At 33.7% G+C, this 27123-nt stretch overlaps 1 protein-coding gene across 2 annotated transcripts in view; it reads right to left on the bottom strand.

The window, feature by feature from the left end:
• LOC121739277 (UNC93-like protein) overlaps positions 1–27123 on the bottom strand; it is an 86036-nt gene that overhangs the window by 26663 nt on the left and 32250 nt on the right. The window contains exon 2 of one of the 2 annotated variants that reach the window (XM_042131641.1): positions 3626–3700. The exons of the other annotated variant lie outside the window; for it this stretch is intronic. The gene's annotated coding sequence lies outside the window, so the exon portion shown is untranslated. The remainder of the gene's footprint in view (positions 1–3625; positions 3701–27123) is intronic. 2 annotated transcript variants of the gene reach the window in all.

The following is a 27123-nucleotide window of genomic DNA, read 5'->3' as shown; positions in this document are numbered from 1 at the left end:
TACTTTGTTATGTTTGTTTTAATACTGATTTATATTAATGAAGCTCATAACTGAAGACGAATCTAAGAACCGGATAACTAACATTATAATATATAAAACTCAAAGGTGACTGGCTGACATGGTGATCTACAACGCACAGCCCAAACCACTGGACGGATAGGGCTGAAATTTTGCATGCAGGTAGATGCTATGACGTAGGCATCCGCTAAGAAAGGATTTTGATAAATTTCAACCCCAAGGGGTTGAAATAGGGGATGAAAGTTTGTATATAATAATACTTCTTAACGCGAGCGAAGCCGCGGGCAAAAGCTCGTTATAACATAAGGACAATCACTTATTTCTTCCGTTATAATTCGAAAAAACATTGTAACTTACCTACTTCATCATCTGACTAATATATTTGGCTATACGACCCATGTAATCCACATTATTTTGATTTCAAAACATTTTTCGGCTCTAAAGCGCTCATTTGTGCAAAAAACATCTAGGACCGCGACATTTATCGAGACTTAAAGCACAATCATACCAAATTTGAGCGGTTTGGACGTGAGGAGGTGACATACAGACAGATAGACAGATAGACAGATATACAGACTGACAGACTGAAAATCTTGTTCAGTTGTTTATGCGTAACAGAAAGACTAACAGAAATACCTTCGCATTAATAATATTAGTGTTGATAGTATAAAGTACTGGATTCCAGAGGGCCTAGACAAGCGACAAGCGATTATCGTAAACGCCAACGCCAATGCCACAAAATGTATAGGATTTGACATCAGTATTCGCTAGCGAAGCAATGACTTATGTCAAATCACATACATTTTGTAAGCGTTTACGATAATCGCTTGCCACTTATCTACTAGGACAGGACTGGATCAAGGCTCTGACAAGTGGACACTAATTAAGTTTCAATACAAACATTACCTAACCAATGTTTGTATTGAAACTTAATTATTATACAAGGTGTAACAAAAGTAAGTGATAATACTTTAGGGTGTGTATGTGTTCCTTGTAGAGAGTTCATTGTGAAAGTAGCAGCGCTGAAAGAGCAAAAACTTTATTGTGAATTATATGGGCAAGCGCCCCAGCGTCATGAATTTTCCCAAACAAAAGTAAAAAAGTTACTCTTTTAGCGCTGCTACTTTCACAGTGAACTCTATTATATAGGGGACCCATGCACACCCAAAACTCAAAAGTATTGTCACTTAGTTTTGTTACAGCCTGTATACTGGCGTTATTTACTATACTATATCAATATCACCGCTGTTTTTTGTTCGTACATCTCAGTCAATATTGATAGTACAATTTTAGCTTACGTGCTAACTAGCTTGATAATGTAATGACCAGTTAGCAAAAGTTAGCACCTACTTCATTTACTGACGCTCTATCAATGTTTAATATTTATATTATAACAACTTAATCAAATTAAGTTTTTAATAGTCCTGAATAATTACTGTGACAAACTTGTAAAAGAAAAGTAATGAACTTTAGTTTACCTCGACAAAGGAAGACCATCTTTTAATAAAAAAAACGTACCGTGCGGATTTTTTGTTGTTCTACGACGAAATTGCAAAAAAATACCTAAGGTTAAAAACCCAAATACAAATTTTGTTGTGTTTGGGTTTTTAACCTTAGGTAGGTTATGATTCGAAGTACGAAAATTGGGCCCCAGACCCCAGTTATAGGTACTTTGCATAAGTGACACAGTGTATTGTTATTCAAAAATTTGTGCAAATGTAAACGCTGAGTTTAAATGTCAGTATGCCAGCGCGATTCGAGTTATCTTTGTATTATAATAGAGACATGGGGCACGGTAGTGCTGACGCCAAGCGCAACGCAAGGTCACTAGAGCTTTCCTTTTTTAAACCCTTATCCATTTTTATGAACTTTCTTATGGAGATACTTTGTGTCCCGAAAGGAAATATAATACATTAATAATGCATTATTCCCGGCACTCAAAGGAAATAACACAACATTGTTATGTAGATACTTTAAGTCTCGGGGAAGGAATATAGGATACTTTTTATTTCGGAAAAATGTACCGTTCCCGCGTGATAATCGAATGCGTGCGGTGACATAATATGCGTTGCGACTTGTGGGCATCAATTAGTAAATGAACTCGCCTAGTTAGTTACTCGCAACAAGGAATATTCAAAAACTATTTATTTCCCAGCTTTCGTTAGGTTTTTAAATCGTAAAGTTGTATTACGCGAAAACTGTTGTGCCTCTTTTAATGCAATTATCATTCTTATTAAAAGTGTTTAAAGAAATGACAAAGACACTAACGTAAGTGGTAACAAAGAGTTTGGTCATAATATATCATTATGAATCACACTGTTTAATGTTATGAATCGTCAGTGCATTCACTTCGCGAAGAAAACCAAAATAAATAAACATGTCGTAATATGGCAGTCAAGTCACAATATCAATAATATACAGTAGTGAGTAGACCGTCTTCATACTAATTTGCGTGATTTTAGACAACTTGAAGATGCAAAACAATAACTTGAAAATGTATAATGTCAAGAATAAGGCTATGTTTTCTATTGTATCATAGTGACATAGAAATAAACATATCTGGATTAATTTTGCCGTTTAGTTTTTGCGCGACTGTCATTCAACCTATACAATTTTACATTAAGGCGGCCCCTAGACGATCACTTTTATTGTGCAATATTACGTATTGGCTAATATTATTGACCGTCTAGGGTTAATTTTGAACGTACGAACGAACGAAAATAAAATGTTCAATATATTTTTCAGTGATATTGAACAATAAAATTGATCCTCTAGGGGCCCATCTAACACTACAAATAGTTGCGAAGCACTTTTGGGTTGTCAATAGCGGTTTTATGTGCTTGTACTACAGGGTTGCGAAATTGCGATTCATTCTAGGTGGTGCTGGGTTGCGGACTTACGTAGCTTCTTAGGGTAAATTCAGACCGCAACGCGACGCGTTGATGCATTTGAAAGCATGGATTTGGCGGATTTCAATGGGCATTGTCCAAAAAAAATAACATGTACTTATTTTTTTTTCGTTAAAATAGGGTATTTTAAGAATATAAATTAAATAATTTTGAAATTCATTGGCTAGTTTTTTCTCAATAAATTTTTAAAGTTTCGCTCTGACGTCATCATCGGCGGCTAATTGACCTCTGCAGTATGTTTTAAATTTCCTTTCAATCTTATTTATAATGGCTGGTTCGACAAATGCAAGTTCTCATTATGTGAAAGCTGATACGAGAAGCTTACCAAAAGTTCGAAACGTAATGTTAGTCGAATTTATTGCTAATTTAACGCCATTGAAGGTCAAACTAAGGTTAAACATATTTGTTCAAAAATATAAGTAACTAATGGGCATTTTTTTCGTTTATATACAGAAAAACGATCACTGACCTTATTCCTCGAAATGTTTTTGTAATGAGCAAAATTAAAAAAAAATGGACAATCCCCATTGCGTGAGACGTCTTATAAATCTGTCAAGTCCATACAAATGCATTACTCGTCGCGTTGTAGTCTGAATTGACCCTTGTTCTAGGTGGTTCTAGGTTGCGGACTTACGTAGCTTCTTATACTACTACTACTCGTATAGAGTCGTAGAGAGTTGCGAGGTTGCGATACGTACTACGTGGTTGCTGGTTGTGGCGTCGTAATATCCCACCGCTGGTCGCGGCGAAGTCCGGGCGAGTGGCAGGCCAGCCTACAACCAAATCCCACCGTCAGTGCGACTACTTTTCTCGCACAGCTTACATTCGCTTATTGCTTAAACAGTGCTTGTACTTGAAGACTAGACACCAAGAAGTTCGCTTAGCTTGAATGAAATCGATATTATTTTTTTTTAATAATGGGAAAACGAGCAAACGGTCACCTGATGGAAATCAACTACCGTAGCCCATGGACACTTGCAACATCAGAAGAGTTGCAGGTGCGTTGCCGATTTATTGATATAGCACAGAAACAAAAAAACATTTCATTAGATGCTGGTAAATAATAGTAAAGCAATCATTTTTAATTCCACTCCAGCATCCACTAGCGCCTGCTACTGTATCTATGTAAAACATTCTCTACTTTTCATCTCGCTCCTATCTATGGAGTTGTGTAAAGGATAATTTCAAGGCAGAGTTTTTTGTTCAGGTAAAGTAATACCAAAATCACAATCGCATTGCACATGAAAACATCAAAATTAGTAGACACAACATAATATCGCTTAGTGTTTAATCAGAAGTTAACACATATAACCCCGACCTCCGTGGCTCAATGGTTAGAGTGTGTGGCAACTCAAGCCGGGGGTCGCGGGTTCGTATCCCGCCGATGGAACAAAAAGTTTTTCAATGTTCCTGGGTCATGGATGTGTATTAAATATGTTTATGATATAATAAAAATCTTAAATATATTATGTATAGTATAAAAGTATTAAATATATTTCCGTTGTCTGGTACCTGTAACACAAGTCCTTCAGGTACTTAACACGGGGCCAGACTGACGTGGTGTGAAGCGTCCATAGATATTATTATATATTATTATATTATATAACCCGACTATGTTAATTAGGCTATACGCATCTATCACACCTTATTTGTTAAAATCCTATCAGTAGTTTAGATTAGGCGCCATTATGAAAAAATATACATCATTATCGTTTATTTATCTCTATAGTCGGTTAAAAATATCGCGGAACTGGACAAAACGCAAATCTTAACCTTTTTGGAAAGTAATTCTTAACCCAGTTTTAAATGCACATTCTGTTACAACCTGTTTTAACCTTGGTACTGCTGAGAGATCTGGGACTGAGCTTATAACCGCTACACACACTCAGATAGTTCCTGCCAAAGCCAAACTGTCCAATAAAATTGCCATATCTATATCTTATCTTATATCTTTAAACGAGCAATTCTTGTATATATGTATATATATAATTGGAATTTCGGAATCGGCTCCAACGATTTTCATGAAATTTAGTATATAGGGGGTTTCGGGGGCGATAAATCGATCTAGCTAGAAATCATTTTTAGAAAATGTCATTTTATTCGTGTTTTATCGAATACCGAGTAAAGCTCGGTTAAATAGCTAGTTATAATATTAATACGCGAGCGAAAAATATTGGAACCGGTTTAAAAAAAAATGCGGACACGGTGAATGAAATTTAGCACAGTTATATTATATAATTAGTTTATATGGTGAAGGAATGCATCGAGCTAATGTTATTTTGAAATTATGCTTTTATTATACATTTTTTTAACAAATAAAACATTACACACACTACAACACACACACTAGGAATTTTGAATGACTAGCCTATACATACGAATTATGCTCTTTTATTTTTGGTTGAAGTTTGTTGTCAAATTGAAAATTGATTATAGTTTTTTTATTGAATCGTAAACACGGCCAGGACTTAAGATCGAATTTCGACCATTGGGTGATCTCTAGTTTTTAAGAAATGTGAAAGAAAAATTACAGTATCATGTGTAAATTTTATTTACACATGATAAGCTGTTACATGTTATTTAAGTCCTGTAAAGTTTAAAATAAAATGTAAAAAATATAATGTATAAAATAACAGTAAACAAAATCATTTTTGTCTTAATTTTTTGGCGCAACGGTTCGATCATTTTGGTAGTTAGTACTTAGTTGAACATGACGTGTAAAGGTTATAAGGAACTTAAAATTATAGGTAATGCACTTTAGCGCCAAGTGTTAAATTATATAATTCATTATCAATCAAGTTTGTTCAATATCGTTATTAATTATCCAATAAAATTATTGAATGGTATATAATATAATATAATAATATCTATGGACGCTTCACACCACGTCAGTCTGGCCCGGTGGTAAGTACCTGAAGGACTTGTGTTACAGGTACCAGACAACGGAAATATATTTAATACTTTTATACTATACATATATTTAAGATTTTTATTATATGATATACATATTTAATACACATCCATGACCCAGGAACTTTGAAAACTTTTTGTTCCGTCGGCGGGACTCGAACCCGCGACCCCCGGCTTGAGCTACCAACGCGCTCACCACTGAGCCACAGAGGTCGTCATAAACAAACACATTTTTTCTGAGCTTTAAGTTTAGGAAATACATTTGACAGTCTGTCACGTTTTAAATCCTAAAATAATCTAATTTGAATTTTTTATTAAACTATATTTTATAACCAAGGTCATCTTAATTATCACTTGATAGCGACTGAGAACAAGTTATAAAAATGTTATACACAAAAAACCTTTTTTTTTGTACCATCGTCGGTTTTGTTTGAATATTATATATTAATACGTAACGTATATGTAAATTATGTAAGCTGCAGTAGTCGTATCGTAAAATGTGTCTGTCTGTCTGTAACCTCTTCACGCCCAAACCGCTGAACCGATTTTAATTTTTGGTATGGAGATACTTTACGTCTCGGGAAATAATAATAATAATAATTTCTATGGACGTTTCACACCACGTCAGTCTGGCCCCGTGCTAAGTACCTACCTGAAGGACTTGTGTTACGGGTACCAGACAACGGAAATATATGTATATAATAATATTTTTATACTATACATATATTTAAGATTTTTATTATAATATAATACACATATTTAATACACATCCACGACCCAGGAACTTTGAACACTTTTTGTTCCGTCGGCGGGATTCGAACCCGCGACCCCCGGCTTGAGCTACCTACAGCTCACCAACTGAGCTACAGAGGGGAAATGATAGCTTTTGTTGCGTAAACATTCACTGTTCCTGTGCGCTCAACTAATTTTGGCGCAACGGAGTTGCGGGCGTCATGTAGTTGTAAATCATATCGTAATGTAAATCATAATTATGTAGAGTACAGACTATAGAGTATGTAGTATATACTATAGTCAGTTTGTTGCGTGCCCTGTTAATGCACTTTATCTATGTAGCCGGTCTTAAACCAAGGACACGCAAGCAGTCGAACAGGAAAGGGAGATAGTGTCTGGGAAATGAGAAGATGCTAAATATAAACGAGTACAAGAATCTAGTCTGCCCATCCAAACTCATATTACCTGTGACAGAAACCTTATTTCAAGAGCATAAGGATCATTAAAAGCTTTTAGGTAGAGTCATTTATAAATATGTTGATATTTAAAACTTCTGAGAATATATTTTATCTACTTATAGAATGTTTTGCTTTTATTCTTTTCATTTATGAAATTATCTGTCTTATCCTTACGTTGTGTTCTTTGATTTTTAGTTAAAATGTTGCTACATGCCTTTTCCTGTTAGTTCGAAGACAGCTTTAGTTTGTTCTTCAGGCTCCCTGAAATCATATCAATAGGTTTTCATGGTTTGTCATTGCTTTGAGCACTTGTTTAGAGAAGTAGCAATGGTGGAAATGTGTCTATTTAAAAATACCATCTTGCCTAATGCCATCTTACAATAAATTAGTCTAGATAACAATAGATAAAGATATGCTGTTGGCGAGCGCGGAACAAGTAGGGTCACGTAAGATGCATCTACGATAATAATTTACGGCGGTTCCGTAGACGTGACCACACACTTCCGCTATTTCGCGGATTCACAGGATTCGCAAAGAGTCGTCTGTGCTAATAACAAAATGATTTATTAGGGTCAATTCAGACCGCAACACGAGGCGTGGATGCAATTCTAAATTTGTACTGAATTGACAGATTCATTCATCATCATTGTTATCCGAAATTTGGTTTGTTTTTTTTTTTCTGATTATAATATATGTTTCTGATTTTGAGTGTCTATATAACTAGTCTTCTAAGAAACGCGTACGTAGGACAAAGGCGTCCATGGTCAATACTAATCTCTCACCATCAGGTGCACCGTCTGGTCGTTTATATACTGTGACTGCATCTGACCTTGATGATTTTATCTGATTTTAAAAGTACAAGTCTGTGGTAATTAGTGTTATTGTTTCATGGAATTTACTCGTTAAACCAAAACTGTTTTTGTTCAAATTCTATTATGATCACAGTATAAATTATACATGGTAAACCAGCATCTTACAAGTCCACATAATATTATACGCTTATGTAGTGTCGTTGGCGTGATTTTAGATAATTTTTAAGATCACGCGTAAAACTTGTCTCTATGTTGCACGAATTTGGTTTCAAGAAAACGTTTGACTTGTGCTACTGTGTATATTATATTTGTATTGTGTTATGATTATAACGATCATTAAAATTTTATGCTTTTATTAATTAATGAGAGGAGTTTACTGAAGCTTAAAATGTAATTAAAATATTTTAGGATGAGTCATACTCACCATAATATAATATATTTAATGTTATGACAAAGAATGATTTTGATAAGTTTTGTTTTTTTTCACAAGATTAAAATACGAGACTCATTTTGATAAAAGACTGCAGATTATGTTTTGTAGAGCCTACAGCACGCGGCACGTCACATAGTGACACATAGTAATATTATAAGCAAAGTATATTATTTTTATCTACCAGAAAAACGCTTCAAGATAACGTCGACTTTTTTTAAACGAGTTTAAAAAACTAATAATTAAAAATATACTTCCTGGTAAATAGCGCGTTTAATGACAATATATCACAAATCACAATGTCAGCTATCCATACTAATATTATAAATGCGAAAGTATCTCTGTCTGTCTGTCTGTCTGTCTGTCTGTCTGTCTGTCTGTCTGTCTGTCTGTCTGTCTTGCTTTCACGCCAAAACTACTGAACCGATTGCAATGAAATTTTGTATACAGTTATTCTAGAGTCTGAGAAAGGACATAGGCTACATTTTGATGTGGGAAAATATCTTATTTCCATGAAAATTTCGATGAAAATGAATTCGCATTGCGCGTGGCCAGCGCTCATCCCAGGGGTCCTGGGTTCGAGTCCCGCAGGCGGAACAAAAAGTTTTCAATTTTCCTGGGTCTTGGATGTGTATTAAAATAAAATTTCAAAAATCTTAAACATATTTTATGTATAATATTATAAAAAATCTAGAAATATATCAATGGAATGAACATTTTAGTTCTAATACGATTCAACAGATGGCGTTTTATTTTTTACTTTATTGTAACATAGAACTAATCATACTTATTAGTTAGTATGTTTTTGTTTATAGTTTTTAATACGTTAGAATATGATGTTTAATAATATTATAATCCATACTAATATTATAAATGCGAAAGTATCTCTGTCTGTCTGTCTGTCTGTCTGTCTTGTTTTCACGCCAAAACTACTGAACCGATTGCAATGAAATTTTGTATACAGTTATTCTAGAGTCTGAGAAAGGACATAGGCTACATTTTGATGTGGGAAAATATCTTATTTCCATGAAAATTTCGATGAAAATGAATTCGCATTGCGCGTGGCCAGCGCTCATCCCGGGGGTCCTGGGTTCGAGTCCCGCAGGCGGAACAAAAAGTTTTCAATTTTCCTGGGTCTTGGATGTGTATTAAAATAAAATTTCAAAAATCTTAAACATATTTTATGTATAATATTATAAAAAATCCAGAAATATATCAATGGAATGAACATTTTAGTTCTAATACGATTCAACAGATGGCGTTTTATTTTTTACTTTACTGTAACATAGAACTAATCATACTTATTAGTTAGTATGTTTTTGTTTATAGTTTTTAATACGTTAGAATATGATGTTTAATAATATTATAATCCATACTATACTAATATTATAAATGCGAAAGTATCTCTGTCTGTCTGTCTGTCTTGCTTTCACGCCAAAACTACTGAACCGATTGCAATGAAATTTTGTATACAGTTATTCTAGAGTCTGAGAAAGGACATAGGCTACATTTTGATGTGGGAAAATATCTTATTTCCATGAAAATTTCGATGAAAATGAATTCGCATTGCGCGTGGCCAGCGCTCATCCCGGGGGTCCTGGGTTCGAGTCCCGCAGGCGGAACAAAAAGTTTTCAATTTTCCTGGGTCTTGGATGTGTATTAAAATAAAATTTCAAAAATCTTAAACATATTTTATGTATAATATTATAAAAAATCCAGAAATATATCGATGGAATGAACATTTTAGTTCTAATACGATTCAACAGATGGCGTTTTATTTTTTACTTTATTGTAACATAGAACTAATCATACTTATTAGTTAGTATGTTTTTGTTTATAGTTTTTAATACGTTAGAATATGATGTTTAATAATATTATAATAATATTATATATATATACTAGCTGTTGCCCGCGACTTCGTCCGCGTGGGCTTTAGTTTATAGCGCGCGGTGTCAACAAAATTTGTGTCAAATTTAAAAACTTTTTAAAACCCTGGTAAGTGGTACCCCTCTTAGGGCCGCGCTACACCGGAATGGCAGCGCTGAAAGTGCTCGCCTCGCCGCTGCCATTCCGGTGTAGCGCGGCCCTTAATTAATCAAAATACCCAAAAACAGCTGTGCAGTGTGCACATAATCTATACTAATATTATAAATGCGAAAGTATCTCTGTCTGTCTGTCAGTCTCGCTTTCACGCCAAACGCCAAAACTACCGAACCGATTGTAATGAAATTTTGTATACAGATAGTCTAAAGCCTGAGAAAGGACATAGGCTACTTTTTTACTGGAAAAAAGGGTTGTAAGGGTCGTAAATTTGTTCGAAAAATTCATAATAGATGGCGCCGTGCGTCTTCTACATCGCGCTGACGCTTGCTCAAAAGTCTTTCTATAAGAGGTGGTATCATCTTACATTTAAGTCTCGATTTTTTTCGATTGTTATATCTATTCTACGGTATTAAATAACTCAATACTTTATCTGTGCAGGTAGTGACGTAACCTTAAGACCAAATTTCACCAACGACTGTTAAAGTTAATGATCGAATTAGTATCACGTTAGCTGTTTCGTTTTTCATATGAATGAAAGAGAAGACAGGACATTTTAACAAGCTGTTAACACTAACAGACGTTGGTGAAATTGGGGCTAAACCTATCAATGATAAATAGTTTATGGGTAAAGTTGTGTAATTGGGGGGCTAAATATGCTTTGAAATTTGGCATAAAATATAAAGTTTAATATAAAAAATAAAGTACTTATTGTGTGCACACTACACAGCTGTATTGATTTAAGGGGTACCAGGGTTTTTTTATAAAAGCTTTTGACACCAATTTTGTTGACATCGCGCGCTATAAACTGAAGTCCACGCGGACGAAGTCGCGGGAAACAGCTAGTATTCTATATAATAAAAAAAATATTTTAAATTTTGTTGGTCTCGCTAAAATTCGAGAATGGCTTAAACTTGGCTAATTTTAAAGTTGTTGAAAGTTTCGTGGTAGTCCAGGGAAGGTTTATAATATTATGAGGGAATATACGAAGTTAGTTATAGTTGGAAATTGGAATGGATGACAGAACCAAAATTATGGTAAATAATTCAAAAAGAGAACCTACGGACAGAGCTAAACCTTCTTTAGGCAAAATGCTAACGACAGATAGACGGGTAGACGAACATACTGACAGGGTATGTTCGTCTACCCGTCTATCTGTCGTTCGTCTAATAATCGTAGTATGTCTGGTCACAGACGTCCAGACATACTACGATCAAATCATCGTAACAGATCCAACAATCACCGTGTCAAATTATATATCAGTCTAGTTCATATCTTTATATCTTTAAACGAGCAATTCTTGTATATCTTATATCTTTAAACGAACAATTCTTGTATAATATATATAATTTCAATCTCGGAATCGGCTCCAACGATTTTCATGAAATTTAGTATATAGGGGGTTTCGGGGGCGATAAATCGATCTAGCTAGGAATCATTTTTAGAAAATGTCATTTTAGCTGTGTTTTATCGAATACGAGTACCAAGCAAAGCTAGGTCAAATAGCTAGTATATATTTAATATATATAATTGGAATCTCGGAATCGGCTCCAACGATTTTCATGAAATTTAGTATATAGGGGGTTTCGGGGGCGATAAATCGATCTAGCTAGAAATCATTTCTAGAAAATGTCATTTTATTCGTGTTTTATCGAATACCGAGCGAAGCTCGGTCAACTAGCTAGTATCTTACATCTTTAAACGAGCAATTCTTGTATATATACTGAATATAATTGGAATCTCGGAATCGACTCCAACGATTTTCATGAAATTTAGTATGTAGGGGGTTTCGGGGGCGATAAATCGATCTAGCTAGGAATCATTTTTAGAAAATATCATTTTATTCGTGTTTTATCGAAAACCGAGCAAAGCTATTTGACCGAGCTTTGCTCGGTATTCGAGGTATTCGAGCTAGTTATATTAATATGACAATATGTCCCTACGAGATTTGGCCTTCCTACGGCCGTAACCCGTGCACCCGTTAACAAGTAGCGAGCCGATCGTGTGAATTGATATTAGCGGGCGAGGCGAGCGAATTGATAACAATGACAAGGCTGTTCGGCCTTGCGAATCCGTTGCTCCAGACTTGACTGTGGGTTCCGTACTACTTGTAGAACTTAGTGAAATTGGATTTATGAGTTGCGACATCGAAATTAGTCAAAAAGTTATAGAAAAACAATGCGATATCAAATAGAATATGTGCGGTCGAAATGCAATATCAAATAGAATATGGAATCAAAAATAAAGTTTTCTAAGCCCAGTTCACCAGTCTGTCACGTCTGTTACGTTGGCCTGCCTGTCAGTATGTTCGTCTACCCGTCTATCTGTCGTTAGCATATTGCTTAAAGAAGGTTTAGCTCTGTCCATATGTTCCCTTTTGGCTTATTTACCATCATTTTGGTCCTGTCATCCATTCCAACTATAAAATGACCCTGTCTATCGAATTCCAGTTTCTATTGTCCTTACACGAGGACGATAATAGCATTGTCTATTATATAATAGTAATTGTATAATGAGTTCAATTCTAACAATATTTTATGTTCACAAACTACTATACGATGAATGCATAGTATTATTTCGCTTATAAAATATACTGTCATTAAACGCCACTACTCAACAACTTAAACGACAGTTAATCTACGATTAAAGTAATTGTTATTTTATCTGTGTACCTATCTAATAATCATCAGTTAAAACTACAATTAATTATCACCAACAGTTTGAGCTGCTAAATAGTAGTAAATACTTTAAGGATCTGTTTCACTACTTCCTGATAAGTCCCGGATAGGCAGTCTACAACTTAAACTGACAGATAAAGTATGCACTTTATCAGAAAGTGGATCAGGCCCTTAATCTTCTAAATAGGCAGTAATCTTTAAAACGCACTTGCGACTTCTTCAAATTCTGAATCTGACAAAAACAAATTCTGATGGAAAACAATTGATTGCTTACCATCAGACTAACCGTTAGTAAATTTAATAGTCATAATAGTGGCGTAATGTTTTCCAAAAACTCAGGAAAGGATACTATTTGGAAATTTATGGAATATTAAAATGTTAAAAGTATCACAAAAATGTATTAGAAAATAATAAAAACAACAATCAAGGTAATAAAAGGCTTAAGGATAAATATTAACGTCTTAAAAAATAATTTGGGGTTTTCCGGTCTTATTTCCTTATATTATTTTTTGCATAAATATGAAAAAATACCGTTACAATAGCTAAATTAAAGTAACTGTAAAATAAATATATGTATAATATAGATAATACAATATTATGTTTAATAGTCATAAGTCATAACTCTTAACAATATCTTTGGCGAAGTAAAAGACTTAAACGGGAACGAAGGTTCTTGCATAATTGAAATTATGCAAGGACCTTCGTTTATTAACAGTTATTATTTGAATTAATAATTTAATGAATTAATTTAATCTTTTTGTTTTCTGATAGAGAATAATTGTTTCTTCTAAAGGAAAATAAAAAGGGGAGATTTAGAAAGATTCACATATTTTTCTTTGTGTTTTTTGTTCTTTTTTGTAAACAACCTAAGGGCGGAATTTAGTGATGATAATGATGATGATGATAGCATAATTACTTAAAGGAAGTCATTATATTTTAAGCTGAAGTACTTTTCCTACTTCTGCTTAAAATATTATATAACTTAAGGTGACGCCGCGTTAAAATAAAAACATCGTTTTGGATATTATGTTTTAGATCGCTTGTTTTCTATGAGAGGACAAGAAATGGAACAGCAAGAAATGGAAAGGGCGTAAGCGACAAAATGGTTTTTGTCGCGTAATTTAAAAACCATAAATATATTTCATATCAGCTATAGGCAAATTATAGTATATGCTTGTTCTAATCTATGTACAAATTTTGGAAGCTTAAATCACTCTCCTCTGTTGGCAAAATTAGAATCCCTGATTTTATAGAGGTCTTTTTGATTAATTATTCTGTGTTATAAAAGTTGACCAATCTATGGGTAATTCAAAGATAAAGACATGATGAATACTGACAATGTACTTTAATTTCTTAGCTTTAGTCATTGTTGAGACAAATCGATATCGCTGCAGCCAAATTATCAAGGCGTCACCTTTATAACGTCATGAATACATCAATGCTAAAGTATTTTTCTTACGGTAGATTGAATTGTGTCCTTGAATAAATCTTTATTTATTTCTGTGAGCTCAACGCAGGAATAAGTTTAGGCGCCCACCACATAATACTACATTATTTTTCTACTTCCAGTTATCCAAAATAAAGCTACTGTGTGTGTGCACCCAATTTTGGCAGTGTAGTGAAGCTAGTCTACTGTATATTGCTTACATTATGTCAATACTAAGAAAAGTAATTTTGCGATGAGCAACAGATAATTTCTCACTTCGCTATTAATTTTTTATTGTTCTTATTTATTGTTATATAATAATATCTTAATTATGTTATTAACCTGCAAACAATACAGACCAGAATATTCCAATATACAGTTTGAAAACGTTAACAACAAAATACGATTAATAGATTATATTTATTAGGCATTTGGAACTAATTATGGTAACTTGGTAAGTATATAGAATCTACTTGCTTTAATAACTTAGTCATTAGTCAATATAGGCTATCGTGAGACGAAACGAAAATCAAGTTGGGCAAAAACCAAAACTAAAGTTAATCGTCTATGAAATAATCTGCTATCCATGGTCTTCGTTTCATTAGCAAGACTAGAGTAGAATATTGGTGACGCTTGCAGTAGTCCTGTGAGTGAGTTAATACTTTACAACGTACTTATACCTAATTATATTTAATTTCAGTTAATGTGCACATTACCTAGATAATCTGCAGATTCCCTGATTAAAACTATTTACTGATTAGAACTATTTAAAAATCTAACACTTTAACGGATGGTCCGTTAAATAATAGAAGCGTATAATTATTTGCACTCTCCCTAGTTAGTTTGCATTCCTTTCCTTCGTAAAACTCCTAAAAACTTTGACTGAAGCTTGTGAACCTAAGACTTTTGTTGTTTTGATTGGTTTTTTCTAGTTGATACGATCTGTTATATTTTATTAGTAGTGTAACATTTTGCTTCAAATTTAATAACTTATTCCTTTGTTTATGTCCAAAAAATATTATTAAATAATTCTGTACAACTAAATAATGTTTTATTTATTTTATGTTTTATTCAAACAAGAACCTGTTTTATGTAATTTAATGAGAATAGAATAAACTTTTTGCACTTTAACTGACTCACTCAGATAATCTGCAGTCTAACTTGTTTACGCACATTAACGGTAACATAATATACATATATTATGACATAATGAACCAATTCCAAATATCCCCATAAGACAGTCGGACTGATAGCAGGCCCGATCTGATCGGAGTTCAGAAAAAAAAGAAATTTACACGGGAATGCACGATACCAGCCCGTTCTTGTCCGCCTGCAGTCAGTCCGAATAACAATGCGACCAAATTTAACTACATGCCTTAATAAACTTCCCCATTTTTAACCGGCTTCCAAAACGAGGAGGTTTTAAGTTCGGCAGTGGATGTTTTTTTTTTCTAAAGCGGTTCAATAAGGGTTCAACTCGCAACTCAGTATAAAGCATGACAATTTGACGTCACGCTAACGCGTTGCTCGCGGGAACAAGTCGATAGGATCTTGATGACATTATAATTGCCTTATAACAGAGCGCAAGGCTGAATATTTTTTAACTACATAACAGCTGATAAACTGACAATAGTGACAGTATAATATTAAATTGTTGGTGTTATACTGACTGATTCGATTATCAAGTTTTTTTTTGATTTTGATTCGACCTGTCAAATAAACTCGAATCGATATTGACATCGCGTTGTTTTCCAAATCACATAATTTTTTGATAACAACCATACCTTTTATCGTGGCACTCAGTTTACCAATTTTTAACATAGGTACTCAAAATATTTAAATATGAATTTAAAAAAAACCATACACGATATCCTGTAATGGTTCAGCATTAATTGCGTGGAACAAATGCAAGTTATTAAAAATTAAAAAGAAAAAATATCAAAATTTAAACGTATTATTCAGAGTTGTTTTACCTCTGACATATTAACCTTTATACCAGCAATATAAGGTTCAATCTTGCAGTAATAAATAGCTCTTAAATCTGAAACGACTATACCAGTGATTAAACTTTCGGTCTTCAAGCCCGCCTCTCGTATGTAGTAATTTTCGGCAAACCTGTACTTATAATGTATTTTGTTTGTACATGTACAAAACATTTTGAAATTAAAATGTTCGTTTGAGAATAAAGAGAAACTCTTTTTTTTTGGTTTGTTATTATGTAAACTAAGCGTTAATAAAAATAATAAATTTTGATGGACTCAGTATGTTTAAGATTATTTTTTTGACACATTCAAGATCTAATGCGACAAACCTTAATATCATCTAAAATGTGCAATTTTTCCCTTCCCCGTTATTTTCAAAATACGTTTTTTACTCGTTCTTGAATATTTCTCTATCAATATCACAAACCTATTCATAATTATAATAAATTATATTACGATCACAAAAAGTCTACGTTTTTAAGTAAGGCATAATAAATGCCTTAACATCTACGCAATTATAAGCAGTAGATCTTCTTCCAAATACGTCCGTACCAGATTTATTTTAGTACAATTAGACGTTCCGCGCGGCTTCGCCCGTGTAAATTAGGAATTTCACGGAAACCGTGAATTTTTTCGCAAATTGTAGTTTATTCTAAGTGGTCTATTCTGTATCAGTACCAAATAACATAAAAATTGTTCCAGTAGTTCATTAGATATTAAGCCCTTTTAAATAATTTCCCCCATTTTTTCCACATTTTCCTCTTTTTCTTCGCTCCTATTAGTCTTAACGTAATAATATATAGATTATAACCTTCCTCGATAAATGGGCTATCTAACACTGAAAGAATTTTTAAAATCGGACCAGTAATTCCTGAGATTAGCGCGTTCAAACAAACAAACAAACAAACTCGTTCGCTTTGTAATATTATATAGTATAGATACAAGGATGTTTGAGCACGTGCATATATTTTTATTATAATAGTAGACTTGTATAACATGAAATTTCGAGATACACACCCAATACCTAACATTATCAATGGATGACGCAAGAGCCACAAAACTAATACGCCATTATCATTAGATCCTGTTTTTGAGTCCATCTAAAATTGTATTTTACCAGATCTCGTCTCGCCATGCTTTAAAATGTGTTGAAAAAGGTTAGAATCTAAGTTTTAGTGTGAACATCAAAACGTACTTTTTTCTCGCCCTGACTATTTGCTAAAAAAGGATTGAAAACTACAGAACGAACATCAAACCAAACCATCTTATTAAATATTTCCAACTAGATGTTACGCGCGGCTTCGCCCGCGTAATTTAGGAATTTCACAGAAAACGTACATTTTCCGCAAAAATTAAGATTATCGCGTTCAAACAAACAAACAAACTCTTTAGCTTTAATAATATTATAAAGCTATAGATAAACAATTTATACTTTCCTCCTCGCTGTTACAGCCGATAAAAAATAAGCAGTTCCTGCATAATGACGCAATACAAATAAAATAGTATATTGCGTGATATTTTACAAAATTCTTAAAAATGTTTTTTATTGGTAAGATTGTTTTCCTGTGCTGTTAGTACGCGAGGTCAGTGCAGCCTTCGATTGCTTTTGAAACCCGTGTACGTTAAATGTTAATAGACAGATAGGTGGTGCACAATTTTAAGACCGCTCCCCAAAACTGACAGTGGAAAGAGCAAAATACGTTGGTGGGTAAGAGCGGGTACACATTGGGCGTTCTGAAGCGCGCGTTAGGCGTAGGCGCGTTAAACGCGCGCTTGCATGTGTACGCTTCAATAGAATCCGGGGTTCTCAAAACGCGCGTTAGCAAAACGCCCAATGTGTACCTGCTCTACCGAGTAGGTAACGAAGAATATTTTTTTTTCTAATTTCCGATTCTCATTGCGACACATAAATTATAATACTTGACGTGCCAAATAGTGCGATGCTTTTATCAAATTCTTTACATTTATCGTCATATTTATTTATTTAACTAAAAATTATTTCGACAGGTTCCAAATCAAATACCTAATGTACAATTTGGAATTTGACAGCATTTCTCATTTTTATTTTTGAATTGCATCGTTGAAATGGTGCAATTCAAAAATGAATGTCAGTAAACCTGGAATTAAATAAGACAAAAGATGATAGAAGCAATAACTCATTTTGGCGTAACAGTTCGTTGGGCGTTTGCAAGCGGCAAATAAAAGAAAACAGTAAGGAGAAAGTGATTGTGAAACGATCGCAAATGAAACCCATACAAACAGCGGCAGGACAACGCCAGATCTTGGTCAACACTCAACACAATATTATGACAACTAATAAAGTTGATATTATATTTTTTTTTATTATAATGCTCTTGTTTTTATTCGAGGGTTTAGGGTTAGGAGGGATTATACTGTCCTATGTCTACACACTTATCTTCTATTTTTGTTTTCTGTTCTGTTTATTCTATTTACCTCCTTTTATTATTTTAGCACAATATAGCAAAAAATCTTCCCACAGAGCAAATGTTTTGATGAATTTAATTTTTTATTTCAAGGGCCCCATGCCCATTACGACCTCTGTGGGCTGTGGCTCAATTGGTTGAGTGTCTGGCAGCTCAAGCCGGGGGTCGAAAAAAAAAGTTTTCAAAGTTCCCGGGCCTGGATGTGTATTAAATATGTGTATGATATAATAAAAACCTTAAATATATGTATAGTATAAAAGTATTAAATATATTTCCGTTGTCCGTCAAGTCCTTCAGGTATAACTTAGGCCTTAGCACGGGGCCAGATTGACGTGGTGTGAAGCGTCTATAGGTATTATTATTATTATATTATTAAATTCAGTTTTAAAGATAATATTATAACATAATTAGCAAGATATATAAAATTAATAATCTATATTTTAAAAGTTCAGTACATTAATAAGTACAACAAAAAGTCTTGTTTTTTGTTAGTATTTAATTATTCATAATTCCATCCAAAAATAAAAATAAAACGTGAAAATCGCGTTTTTTTAGGTTGTCACGTCTTGCCGTAGGATAATTTGCCGATGCAGGAGTGTATTCTGAAAGACCTCGATACAGAATAAGTCACCCCGTATTTGTTTTGATAAGTCGCAGTATCGAACGATTCAAAAGGTGATTATCGTTACGCAACGAAACTAGTCTCGATTTCAACGTTTCGCGATATTTGTAGAAATTCGCATTAGTATTCCAATAGCAGAGACGCTAATGCGAATATTCTGGTACACAAGACACCATTAAAATTTGTACTACAGACTATAAATACTTGTTAGAATGCAAACGTTGATGGATACAATTTTGCGAAACCGAATGCAATATAAATAAACGATTTATTTGCAAGGAATATAACTATGCAGGTGCAAAATTGTACACTTTTTTTATAAAACTTAACCATTTATTTTATAAGTCAGATCTTCTTACTACTATTTAATTCAACTTCTTACTTGAATCAACACGACACGACATTATTTGATATAATGTCGTGTCGTGTTTATACGTTCATCTTATTTTTATGAATGAAAAAGAACGCATGATATTTATCAATACAACAAACAATAAACTGCTTCATTTTTATTATTTTTATTTATTTGGTCACAGAAGATTTATCATCGAAATACAATTACAACTTGATTTGTTTACAGAAGGCGCTGGAACATTCACAGGAGCTTCAACATTGTAAAGATTATATTATAACAAACCAACAAAATATCACGTACAAAGCTCTAGATAAAGACGTTAGCTGTTATCTAGTCAATTACAGCTCGCGTGCACTCGCTCGCCATAACCTATGTTTATGGTGTTGTAAATCCACAATGCGACATTTTATGGGTAAAGTTAGTTATACCTACACGGTTTACTAATATTTACACAACGGATTATGCAAGGTCTGTCAATTTACTACGATCCTTAATGCTTTCGAGTGTCGCCCGCATTAGAGACCCTGTGCTAGAAGCGACTTTAGAGTCATCATAATAGGACCCCGGACTTCGAGTATAGTGAATTGCATTCAATAGTTTCAACACATAGAATATATCGAAATTCTATGTTATTTGATTTTGCATTGCAAGTGCATCACGGGAGTATGTCAAATACCAAACATTTTTGATATGTAAATATGGTTGTCAAAATATCATTTAATCCGATCATATAAAGCAGTGCTTAGCCTAATCCAGAGCATTAACTACTATTCTCAGAATCATTTCACTACTTTTTGCATGAAAGATTTATCTTTTCAACCAACCATTCGTTCAGAAATTTCCTCTTTGGTTCACAATAATTACCTAGGTCGAGTAGTATTTCAACTCTTTGTTTAGTCCATCGACCCGTCCTAAGCTTTACCATATAGTTAGTAGGATTAGTATTTCATAATAACAACATTTGCTCAATTTGCGCTCGGATACTTCCGTTGGTTATCGTGTTTTATACTCGTATACTGTCGTTTGCGAATTATTCGATAATGATACTAAGGGCCTTGACACCAACAAAATTAGGTACAATTTTAGTAAACACGTTGTAAGTAACAAGTTTTCCCTACGTTTACTGTATATTTGAAAAATATTATACTTTTGAAATATTCTTTACTTTGCAAGAAATCCATATTCAAATAAACGATTATTATTTGGAAATTGTCTTTTTTTTTAGTTTTGGATTTGATTTTTTTATTTCAAATGCGATCTTCGATCATCCTTCTGTATCAAAATATATTATTATAATGTAGGTGGCCATAATAATAATAACAAGTTTAATTTTGGTGTTTCGAAAGTTCTCTTAAAACCCTGATCTAAAAGTAATAAGCAATTAGAATTACTATTCTACTTGCTCTGCCCAGTGCCCGAGATAAGCCTGTTCATCTCGACAGGCTAGTTCCCGGACCGTTAAGTTAAGGCACTTCCCCTACGGAGATGCCGTAATTTACCTACCGTTTTTAGAGTATTATTAACTCATAATTTGAAAGCTACAAAATTATAATAAAAACTTGAGAGGTGTCAAGGGACACCCGAATAGATAAAAATAGTGTCGAGGTCAAATCAAGGTCAAATATCGTTCTGTCTAGCCTTCAGATTTACGCCGAACGCGCGATAAGGAACTTCGTTCCAAAAATACAGCGATAATCTTAAGCATTTATGAACATTCCTTTCTCTGTTAATAATTTCCTATTTTTGTTTAGTTTATTATGCTCATGATGTCAGTTTCCAAAATAATACCAATTTATTTAAATTCAAGCATACATTCAGCATCTCCTTAGCATAAATTAATTTACAAATTACGTTTATTTGAAACACACGCCAATAAATCGACATTTTCATTAGCTACTTATTTGCCGTTTGATTTTTTTTAGGTCAATTTTGAACTAAGATAAGTAAAAAAATAGGATTTTGGTGCGATCACGGCAATGCGGCAAATGTATGATCAAGGTCGTTTTCTCAGGGGATGGCTTAACTAATAGAGCAACTCTGAATATATTTGTTTCAGATAAAAAATGTATCATATTCGTTTCCCATAACCACAAAACAATTTTCATCAATGACGTGACTCACGATGAGTCTAGAAACGTCGAACATGTAGAGTGAGAACTGCCCATTGTTTCGGATCGAGCTCTTATATAAAACTGCGACACCACAGCTTCGCGAGTTTCTGCGAAAATTTTGCATTTTGTCCGTTTCTGTCATAAAGTTAATATACCTAGCGGAATAGAGAAACAAAGGCCTGAGCAAGGGAGATGTCACTATCAGTAACACTGCGTGGTAAAAAGAGACGTGTGATACATGACAGCAGCCCTCTTTTTTTGACGTCCAGTCGGCACGTGCCGCACGTTGACAATTTAATCTCATAGAATTCATGTTCAATCATGTTTGTGTAAGTGTATACGCACACATATTTTTCACACAGATAAAAACCAATTTCGGTTTCGTTTGACAGCTCGAGATTGTTGCTCTGTTCCGCTAGGTATATTAACTTTATGGTTTCTGTAGTACCCGATGAACTATTTGTGTTGTTTACTTTTTGTATTCTCCGAAACTTCGAAGTAAACATGGTTATGTCTCCTTTTCCGCAGTTTATATTATCAGTCTATAGCTTTATCAAAATCGAACTAGGAGTTTCGAAGCCTATTGAATATGCTGATATCCAGCACTAATATTCCTGAAGTGTAGTGTTATCAAAATATTAAATTGTTAGAAAAAACTTGTTGAAAGTTAGCTGAAGTAAGACAAAAGACTATATCCGAATCCAAACATGAATAGCATAATACAGTCGAATGACAGAAACGTTTACAAAACAGTGCAGTTCTTGGAACCCGATCCTTTTAAGTCGATTCTTGGCTTTAATCGCGCTATCAGACTTTAGATAAAGTACGAAATTAACAATAATTAGGGTTGTAATACCTCGATCGTGGGAATCGCAGACACAATAGATTTTCAATTGTTATCCGACAGCCGGGTGCCGCTTGGGGACTGATGGGAAATTAAAATATAGGTTAAAAATATTCATTTTACACAAATTGTAAGCCTATTATTAGCTACACTTTCCTTAATATAAAAAAAAGCGAATACATATTGAACTTTACCAATAACTCTAGCTGGAAATTGAGATGGGTATTTTGGCAAAACAAGACATAGTCGTATTTTTTTCCGCAGTCCGATGATTGTAGTCCTTTGTATCTCGATGTGAGCTGACCCTTAGAGAGTTTCTGCCGGTAGATGTACCTCTCTAGCAAGGATTATTCAAACAACGTCGCGTCTAACTGGAAAGTAGGTCCGTGCTACATGTACTGTTGCCAACAAAAATATTTCAATTACTAAATGTATACTCTCTGAAAAATCTAAATAAAAATAATGCAAACATAAAATATATAACAATTAATAAAATTTCTCTTCTTTACACACGATTAAATAACGATAAAAATAGTAACACAAAGAATAAACCGCAACATTTTGTATTTGTCTGGTAAATAGTCCAACGTGTCATACTTCGAACAACATTCATATTTTTAATAATACCTCTATAATATAGGAGGTAAATGAGTAAAAATATTGTCAATATTGTGGTAAATTTTGACCTAGGTATTGCAAAAAAATGACGTACTCGTACACAAACAACACAAGTTTCGAGAATCGCTTCGTTGTTTATATGACATAATATTTTTGTTTGCGGTTCCAATGACCCAATTTTAGTTTAGTTAAAAGCATAAGCTATAATAATACCAATATAATATTATTTTAGCTAACATATAATCACTAACATTTTTTAAGTTTAGAAAAAAATAATAAATTATTTTTCACTTTTGTGTCGGACTGTACTGTACACTTAGCCACACAAACCCGTTTGGGTACCGTTTCTGAGGCAGACGCAAAACGAGGACATTACTCGTCCAGAATAGACGGAGCTTGGAGAATAAGATGCCGTACTCTGTAGTCTGCATAGACTTTAAAGCAAATTTTAAGGCAGCATATAATATACTGTCAAGAATTCAAGATTGGACCTGATAGCATGCTTTTCAGGGTTTTTAGATGCATTCGATAATTTCGACGGAAAAATTAGAAATCAATTTGACTTAACCAGGAGGAAGAAACTTTGAGGAAATCAAAAACGTATTTACGTTTTTGACTGTCGAAACTATCTATCGTAAGTCTAGGGAACCAAAAAAACATTAAATTCAACTACGCCTCATTGTGTCACAGTAACGTACCTAATTAACGTAAACGCCTTACTCACATTTTTAGAATTTTTGTCTAAGCATGGTTCTTCTAAAATATTGCAATAATTCCAATATCATTATTTATACGTCATGTCAATATAAAATGGAAATGAATTCTTGTTAGATGTTTGTATACAAGTCAAATAATAAAAAAAAAGCCTGATACTAGTTCAAGAGTCAATACACCTTGACTTCAGTCAATTTGCATAGTTAATATTGATTATTGTACAAAATACGCCGAACAAGGTGACTTCTTGCAAATAAACGAAAGGTAAAAATATGGCGGGAAGAGGAATCCGTGCCAAGCTCAGGGTTGGCGACGCAAAGTTTTAAATTTTATTTCACTTCCTCAAAAATATTATATTATGACAGTATATTACTTGAAATAAAATGTTTTGATTATTTGTGAAGTAGAGATAGTTTTTGGCCTGACAAAATGTTTGATTTTATGACGAAGTGGCAAATAGCATGTATATTTCTAAGGTACGGTACTGAATTCGTTATATCATTTTTATGTCATAGATATAAAAAAAAGTGCGGGAAAGTAGAATTATTGTTATTTTTATTGTAACAAATTCCTCATGTTTTAATAACAAAACGGATGCTATAAATTCGTTTTACGTAAAGATTTAAATTGTGCATAGTACATCATTAAGAATATAATTTACCTAAATCAATTAATTACAAATTAAACAATACATTAGCTGATTTATCCAGTGAACGGATATAAGGATTAATTCGATTCGTTTACTATTTTCTTGTACAAACTACCGAAGGAAATGACTACATACTCAACCCGGAAGATCAGTTTTTTTTTTCTAATTATTTTGACACTTCCATCTACAATAATATACCAAAAGCAGTACACGACATTTTTTGTACACTTAAGAGGTAACAGACATACAGACTTATATATTTTATAAATAACAAATATGAATTAAGTATGGTATATTATTTTTTACTATTTATTAATATTTATGCCCAGTTATTGTTTAGTATTTTGTAAGTAGCAACCCTACATGTGAGGCAAGCGGGTGCTGTTCGGTGGCGCCAGCACAGCGCAGAGACGAGGTGAAATCCTGCACTGGCGCAGGGTTGGCACAACTATTTCCTCTATTATATATTCATTATAAATATATTGCAACGAATTGTCCTTAGGGCTGCCGCCTGCCACATACAGTTCCTCTACTAAAATGTTTTTATCTTTTATATTTGCTATAAATTATTAGCCGTAGGGTTGACAAAAACTAATGTCTTTATTAAATATTATTTATTTCGCAAGGAGTTCGCGATAGGCAGCCCTGGTGATTACATAAACAAACATAACGCAAGTGCCTTTGGCCTCATTCTGAGTTCAATAATTATTTCGTGTCACGAATACCTAACTGTTATCATCTTGGTCCATTAACTGGACTTAATATCAATTGTGTTGTGCGACATGATAATGGTCATTAGGCACTAAAAATCTGTTTTCATAATATAGATTATAGAGGTATGTATTTAAATCATTATACTTAGTACGAAAATGCTTATTTACTTTATTGAATACTTAAATAACTGTAGATCTTTATAAATGGTCAAAAATGTCCAAAACGTTCTAAGTAGTCAACTATAATATTTGACTAAACGAAATCCTTCAAAGATAAGGCCACAGAATAGACATTACTAAGACTATTTTGTAGTCACTAACGACTACATTATTTCGATGGTCGTCGCTTGTTACGGAGACAGTACCTATAGACTACTAAAACAAAGAAACCAGCTGTATTGATACTTATATTTTCTTGGTATTAGCAGTATTAGCTACATTTTAATGGCTTCCACACTTCGATATTGGGGGCCAATTTCAATGAAATCAAGTAGGATTTATGATAGTTCCTAAATGTCTGCGCAGCCACAAGAATTCTCATGATACTAATAAGTGGGATTGATAAACGCCACGATTGTCGAGAAAGCAGGCGCAGGACGGACTTTTTACATGATTCTATTTATTCTGAAATCATTTTTCTTTTCAGTGAATGTGGTCAGCCTGCATTGTTCTTAAGAATGTTTGAACAAACATTTTTCTTGGTTCCACTGCAGGAATCGAACCCATAATCACGAGGAGAACTGAGAGGAAAGGCTTCCCCTTTGGCGTTGGAGACATTGATGCTATAATAATTATTACTTTACCCTTGACATGATCTGTATCCTAAGGACAAAATAATTAAGATATACTCTATTATACCTATCTTCGTAGTAAAATACGGAACGGAAACCTGCCAAACAATTCCAGGACAAAAAGTCAACAAAGTTCTTTGAAACTACTTCAACTTTGCTCGAACAAAAAGTTCTACAGAATGCGCAAAAAACATTATCCGCATCCAATCGATAACATTTTGATTTGACATAATATCATGTCACTGTCTAAAGTAACATGGTTGTTTTTTGTTTCAATCAAACTAATCTCTAGATATTAAAATAAATTCCTGTCATATCAAAAGTTTCTTGTCCTTTAAGTTTTTTACACATTTTCCATTTGCCAGGTTAGACTTAAAAAACTTTTACGAAATGTATTATTCGGTGGTTTCTGCTTAAAACAAAAACGACACTCAAGCAGTGTCGTTTTTGTTTTAATTAAAATTATTCCAAGAAACCGATATTTTTTAAGTTACTGATTATTTATTAAGCTACAAAACCCGCACGTGTTTAAGATGATCAACAAAATCGATATATTATTTCGATATCAAGCAATTGTGGATTCCTCGCACGGCGCGACACAACCTTGCTGCAAGGCTTCGTCGGTCGTTGCTGAGATCACTGACACTACTCATATCCACCCGATAGACATGTCTACCTGTAGACACTAGTATATCTACTAGAGTCTACAGGTAGACATATTGTAACTCTAGTAGTATCTCTACTAGTGTCTACAGGTAGACATGTAAGAAGAAGAAGAAGTTAGAAGACCAATATAATCAAAGCTTGTATAATGACGACACTATCTTCATTACAAGTTAATCGACAACTTGATGTCCAAGCTCAAGC

The sequence above is a fragment of the Aricia agestis genome, chromosome Z (genome assembly GCF_905147365.1).
Source record: "Aricia agestis chromosome Z, ilAriAges1.1, whole genome shotgun sequence".
Taxonomy (NCBI): domain Eukaryota; kingdom Metazoa; phylum Arthropoda; class Insecta; order Lepidoptera; family Lycaenidae; genus Aricia; species Aricia agestis.
Note: the sequence above shows the minus strand (reverse complement) of the source record. Positions and strands in the feature narration are given on the sequence as shown.